This window comes from Ictidomys tridecemlineatus, chromosome 5 (assembly GCF_052094955.1).
Source record: "Ictidomys tridecemlineatus isolate mIctTri1 chromosome 5, mIctTri1.hap1, whole genome shotgun sequence".
Lineage (NCBI taxonomy): Eukaryota > Metazoa > Chordata > Mammalia > Rodentia > Sciuridae > Ictidomys > Ictidomys tridecemlineatus.
In genome coordinates this window covers 181781800-181788770 of record NC_135481.1, presented here as the reverse complement: position 1 = coordinate 181788770, position 6971 = coordinate 181781800, and positions in this window count along the sequence as shown.

Sequence of the window (6971 nt, the reverse complement as noted above, 5' to 3'; positions counted from 1 at the left end):
GCAGAAAGAGTCGTTCCTCACTGAGCAAGCTAAAAATAAGAGAATCAGCCTCCTTAAATGGCTTTTAGTTTAAGAACAGTTTCAAGCACACAAGCAAGGATGCAGAGCCCACTGACAGGCTGCCAAGGAGGAGCTGGGAACCTGACTCAATGCAAACTCAATAGCTGCTAAGAATGTGTGTCCCTGCATTTTCCAAAGAAATAAAATTATGAGACTCGAGATCCTGAGGTTGCTACTGGGAGGGAGACTACTGGTATAATATTGCCATTGTTTCCTGCACTCTGTTGTCTGGGTACATTTACCCACCCACTAATCCCCTACCATCTCTATACTCTGTTCATCTCTGCAGACACTGCATTCTATGCATCCCCAAACCGCTGCAGCCTGGAGAAGCTAAATACATTGTGTTGGGTGCTTTCAGACAAATCCATTTCATTGAGGAAGTTCTCTACAATTGCCAGTGACAGAACCCTGACCCATCTAGTATAAGCCCAAAGGGAATTTACTATAAAAATTCTGAGTGATCCCATGGAATCCAAGAACCAAAATAAAGTTGAGCCTCAATACAGAAACCGAGGACATCAGCACCTCCAAAACACTCTTTTTCCTCTCTGTTTCTTCCACGTTTTGCTCTCATTAGGCTCCAATGGACACTAAGCTCCTCCACTCTGGAGTCCCCCTGTGACCATAAGATGCCCTTTTCTGACCATCTCCTTTCCAAACCAGGACCCCGATGATCCTGTGTGGTTTGGAGAACTGTAAATCAAGCCCTGCAAGATCAAAGGGTCTACACAACCCAAAAGCCAAGGTTAAATGAAGCACTGCACAATGGGGTTTTATAACAGTCCCAGGAGAGTCTTCCTTCTGGATTGCTGCTCCTTTATTTACGCTGTCCTCTGGCCAGCCACACTGACGCACCGACATTGGCCCTGCCACCAGCGCTTCCTATCAGGGCCGCTGCAGAGCTCTTCCTTCATTCAAGACAAATGCCTTGGAACCCTGCTGGGCTCATGGTTTCTCTCATTTCCCTCATTTAATCCCCCATCAAATCCCAGATCTATCCCATCACTGACCCGTCTTCCCCCCTTCTCCCCTGTACCTACACCAGGCTGCCCCCCAACCTGGGCCCGCAGTGGCCTCTTCACGGCTTGCTCTGTCTTCTCTTCCCCCTTCCTCATTCTCTGCACAGCGGACAGAGCGACCCTCTCCTGCTTCAAACCTGCCCAATGCCTCCCCGTCACACATAGAATAGAGTCAAGGTCTTTACTCTGCCCAGCAGGGCTATCTCTGCTCTGGTCGCCTCTGACTTGATTTTCTAGGCCTCTCAGCCAGTTTCCCTGAGACTCCCCACGTGCGCCTTCCCCCAGACCTTTCACATGCTGCTTCCTCTGCTTAGAGAGTCTTTTTCCACAGATAGTCACGTGGCTCATTCCCTCCCTCCCTGCCTGGATTCAAGTCTGCAGTCAAATGCTTCTTCCTCAGGAAGTCTACTAAAGTAGCCCTTATCACCTCCAGACCCACCATTCCAATCTCTGCCTCTGTCTTCACCTCACCTCTCCTCCTCGGTATGACGCAAATCTCCCTCCACCTCTCTCATGGGGGCCTCTGTATTGGATTTAGACCCACCCAAAACTCCAAGATCACCACTTGATCTTAATCAACTATAGAAAAAAAAAAAAAAACCTTCTTCTAAAATGGTCAAACACACAGGTTCTGAGAATTAGAACATGGACATCTCTTTGGGAGCCAACATTAGCCTCTCACGGTTCCATTGTGAAGTATTTTTATTCTCCCTTATTATAACTTGATCATTGTAACCATACAGTTGTGGAGGGATCCTACATACACAGGGCCCTCCTCTCCTCTCCCAGGGATACCCCTTTTTTCCAGAGAAGCTGTAGTTTTATCCTAGCATTTTTTTTTTCCTATCAGAAAAGCACCTGGGAGATTGTCATGCTCAGAAAGTAATGGCGTGGACTTGGGGTTGGGGTTATGGAGCTGCCATTTAGCAGCTGCTGAATGCAGACGAGTCATTTACCCTTCATGGGCCTCAGAGGTGAGGACTCGGTTGGTGCCAATCTCTCTTCATAGACCTGCTCCTTACTCCTTCCAGTGATCCAGTGAGTTGGGTACCATTTTTAAATCATTCATTCATTCATGTTTTCTTTCAGTGATTAGCTATTCCAGGCACAATTCCCGCACTGTGCATACAGCAATAAACAGGATAGGTGAGAAATTATGGAAATTATTTTCTAAGAAGTGAAGAAAGATACTGAGAAAACAAAGGTAACTGTAGAAAGTGATAATGGCCATGAAGTCAATTATTTAATGGAATAATAGGAAGACACAGAGTGGTAAGGGGCTCCTTCAGATAAGGTTGTCTGAAAAAGCTTCTTCAAGGAAATGCCATTTGACCTGAGATGTGGATGACAAGAAAGCAACATGAAAAGATCTAGGAGAACAACCTTCTGGGTGAAAACAAATTAATATATTCATGGAACGTAAGTGACTAGCAAATCAGGAAACCCAGGTGCTGAGGTACTGATCACTAAGATCACTGTGCTGATAAAAGCTGAAGTTGGAACTTAAATGCGGAAGCCCTAAACCAAGAGTCTGCACTCTTCACCAACAAGATGGCGTCTCTTACCTCCCGTAGACATTGACAAGGAAATGAGGGGACCGATAGCAATGCTATCAGTTGGTGTTAGTTGTCTCCATTGTCCATTCTCCAGTGAAATAGGGGCTTCCAGAAGAGCCTCCAGGTCAGACCCTGGAGAACAAGAGAAGATGCCAGTCTCCAAGGGAGGATGCCAAGGGGTCCCATCTGGCCCTTCTGGTACAGCCAGCCACCTGTGGGCACAGACTTTAAAGAAGCACTGACTCTTGATACTGCTCCTGAACTTACACAAGCCTGAAAGGATCACCACCTCAAATTCAGCACCTGGGAACCTCATTTGCTTGCACTAGTCTCAGCCCTACCCCTGGGCCAGAAGCAGGCCCCTAACCAGAGCTTTTCAACAGGGTGTTGTCATTCTGTGACCTTCTACTACCTTTCCTCTCCACCTCTCAGCTCTATCTGTTAAGTCTAGGTAACCTGGGGTCCATCCAGGTCCAAACCCTCTATCTGGGGCTGAAGTCCCAGCATACTCAGTGCCCGGCTCATCCCCACCAGGACCCAGTGCTGGCTCAGCCATTCCTCCATCCAGGTGGCCTCACCTGGTCATGAGCTCACAAGGACTGTGAGTGTCCCCCAGGATGAACGCTCTTTTATCACTGGTGTCACAGCATGAGTCAGGGAAGGAAGCAGGTGATGAGATTGTAAAGTCATGTTTCCAGAAATGCCAACCAGCCTTCTACGACACCACACCTGGACTGGCAGCCCCTTTGCCAACGTGTCCATTGTTTTATGATAATGAGCAACATGCTCATTAATAACTCTTCCCCTCCCCCCTTCATGAGTCACAGTCACAAGGGGAACTAGCAGGTGCAGGGGGCTCACAATTATCCTTCATAATGCATGGCTGGCAATAAACCCACTCTGAAGCTGGAGCGACCCAGATCCAGCTCTGTGCACTGTTTGCAATCACTGGAGTAATTAATGGCAGAGTCATTGGATGGAGAGAGAGCGTGTTAACCCTTGTGAAACCACTGAGCCCAGAATTCTCAGAAAGCTGGAAATTTCAAGGAGACATACTTCTCATGCACTGGAGGAAAATGACCAGCGTCCAGTCTCAGTCCTCCTGCCTGTCTCTCTAGTGTTTCTCCTCAGAGGATCATGCTGCCATTGTCACCTCTATGAAGACACCTCCAATCTCTATGCTCTACCCTGTCCTCTCATCCTTGCAATTCCACCTGGTTTCTGGATTCCACCGGCATCCTAAATCAGCACAGAACTGAGCTCACCTGAATATAGGCACCAAAACCTTTCCCCAATAGGATCAATCTGGGTTCAAGAGATCATGAGGTTAGAAGTAGCAACTACGGAAGAAAAGAAGTTCTCAAACTACAACTGAGCGGAGGGGACCATCCTGGGCCAGTAAACAGGTATGGATATCATAAGTGTGTAATGAGCTTAATCTCCACCGCTGATTAGGACTGGCAAGGGGATGTCCATGGAGCAGGGCATGACCATGACATGGCAGGGCACAGAAGAGTGTAGATCCAGGAAGAGGTGACGGACTGGAAAGAACAAGTACATAAATACTTGAGGTCAGAGTGAGGTCAAATTGCATACCTCCAGGAACATCATTCATAAAGAATTCAATGCCACTGGCAATATGGTGGCCCTGGTGGCTGAAGAAGAGTAAATAAAAAGCAGTGATGCTAGGACAGACAAGCAACTGTAAAGCAAGGGCATGGAAGGGTGAGCCGCAGGAGCACAGACGGCTGCCGGATGTCGGGGAGATCCAGGATAGACACGAAGCCTGCGGTGGGTGGGGGGAAAGTATGACCTTGGTCCCAAGCAAGGCTGACCTCAAGTCCAACTGCACCTGTTACTTACTTAGTGTGTGTCCTTAAAGCACATACTCATATTTCAAATATTATCAAGAATACTTAACTTCAAGGTGGTAATGGACATTTTAAAAGACGGTTTCTGTGCAGTCGGGGGCTGTTGTGTAACTTGTCTGCTACCACATCTGTTTCTACCTCTGACCTTGCTCTGCTCGCCAATGTAGAAAGAGCTGATCTCTGATTCACCTCCAAAGTCAGTGAGCTTCCAGAAAGGGTAGGCCAAGGGGAGGCCCTGGTTAGAGGTTAAAAGGCAGGAAGAAGGAAAACTCTGGGTGCTCTTCCACTTCCTCCTTGTCCCCCCACTGTACCTCCCCCAACCTCCAAGGCGACATCAGCAAGAGCAGGCTCCCCTTCATGGCTTTAGTTCCTGTGGAACAGGCCAGTCAAGGCTCAACTTCTGTCCCCAACTCTGATAACTCCGTCTCTTCCCTTTGTCCACCCCTGGGGACCGTAGTGGCTTTCCACTGTTATATAAACTTATTGCCCTGCCATTCTGGTTAACCTCTCAACTTTTCCTTAATAAAACCTCTCTGTTTTAAATATATAGAATAGTTTCTGTGTCTTCATTGGGCGTCCATGTGACGAGAGCCTAGTGTCGTGTTTCACAAAGAGGGGGGATTTAAATAGGTTGTAATTATCATAATTATGTTTAGATTAACAATATCAGAACTTCGTTTACCAAGACCTCTGAGAATGTGGTACTCATTCCACCCAAGATGTGAACAGGATGTGTACAAGGTTGTGTAATGGCCCACCTGTGTTCTAAGGACAGAGATGATGGGTGAAAGACGGCAGCGGGGTTATTTTCTTGGATCTCTGAATCTAAGCTCCAGAACAGCATCTGGGTGCTTGAGTATATTTCTGGTGCCCGACCTAGGGCCTGGCACAGAGCAAGTCCTTTCATAATGGTTATTTGACTGATCTGAAATTTTTCTGATTGGGTGTGCAGAATAGTATTAAGTCTGTAGACCCTGAATTCAGGTCGCAGGATCTTACCTGTGTAGACACAGAAATTTTTGAAATTAGGAATGTATAAGAAGGGGCAGGATTAGGTCAGAATAAGTGAGGGACTCACCTCAGGCACGAAATTAAAAGGGATGCCAAGAAAACTCAGTAATCAGAATAAATAATACAATAAGGCAATATTTTAAAAACTGTAATTAATGCAAAAATCCATAATGAACAAAATATCAAAATTTGAATAAAGATAGGATTAGTGTTACTGATTTTTCCTTTGCCTCAGGCTCCAATACACCGTGGCCCATGTCGACTAATACTGTGTCGCTGCTTCCGATTATTCCTTCCCGCTACTTGGAGAGCTCGTATCCCTGGGGTGAACATCCAAGTCCCAACCCCCCAAACACACAAGCTGCTGTCTGAGACCTGCAACAGAGATTGTGCCTGTCTTATTCCCTGTTACCAATTTAGCACTAAAACTATTTTTACAAGTAAAAGGTTTTTTTCAAATAAATGAATGAATGAACAAAAGACCTCTTCTGTATTCTGGGGATCCCAATAGAGTCAACAAAAAGGTATTTCAACAATACACTTTTCTTTTTTAAAAAAAAAATGTTTCACACTCTAGGAATCAGAGATATAAATTGAAACAAGAAAGTGTAATTTTTTCACCACTAGAATCAACCAAGATTTAGGAGATTGACAATACCCTGTATTGATGTGGAAATCAAGAAAAAGACATTCCTAGGTATTATTGCCAGGACTGAAAATTAATACAGTGTTTCTGGACAGCAATTTGGCTATATGTAACAAAAGACCTTGAAAAGTACATTTCTTTTGATGAGCGATCCCACTTCAAAGAATTATTCTAAGGAAATAATTAGGCAAGTGCCAGGAGATGTATCTTCCAAGGCGTTTCATCACAGTATTGTTTAGAACTACAAGTGCTTGAAAATAGTCTAAAGGTCCAAAAATATTGGGCTTATTATTAAGAAATATTAATAAAAAATAGGGGCATCACATGGTGGAACACCATATAACCACTCAAAATAATGATGTAGACCTCTATTTACTTTAAACAGAAGAATATCCAAAAGGTTATAAATGGGACAAAAGATCATGAAACAATATGTATGTAATGGAATCATCGATTTTAAAGTATGATACAGAGAGCATCCAGAAGGCTGATTGTAAATGGTGATGATCCCTAGGTGGCCAAATTTAGATTATTTTAATTTTTTGGTCTTTCATTTCTGTGAATTCTCTGAATTTTACACAATGATCCCATAAAATCTATATACTTCTAAAAACTGAAAAGTGAACCTGTTTTTTGTTCTGCATCTTGAATTTCCCAGCAGGAGTAAGCTCAGGTTTCCATTATCACCTTTAGCAATGTTGGAGCTTCCTTTGTTATATAAATCAGGTTATAACATACTGTGCCCGACTCTTCTCAACACAGGAGAATCTGTTTGCTTTCCCTCACCTAATACCTCTAACACTCT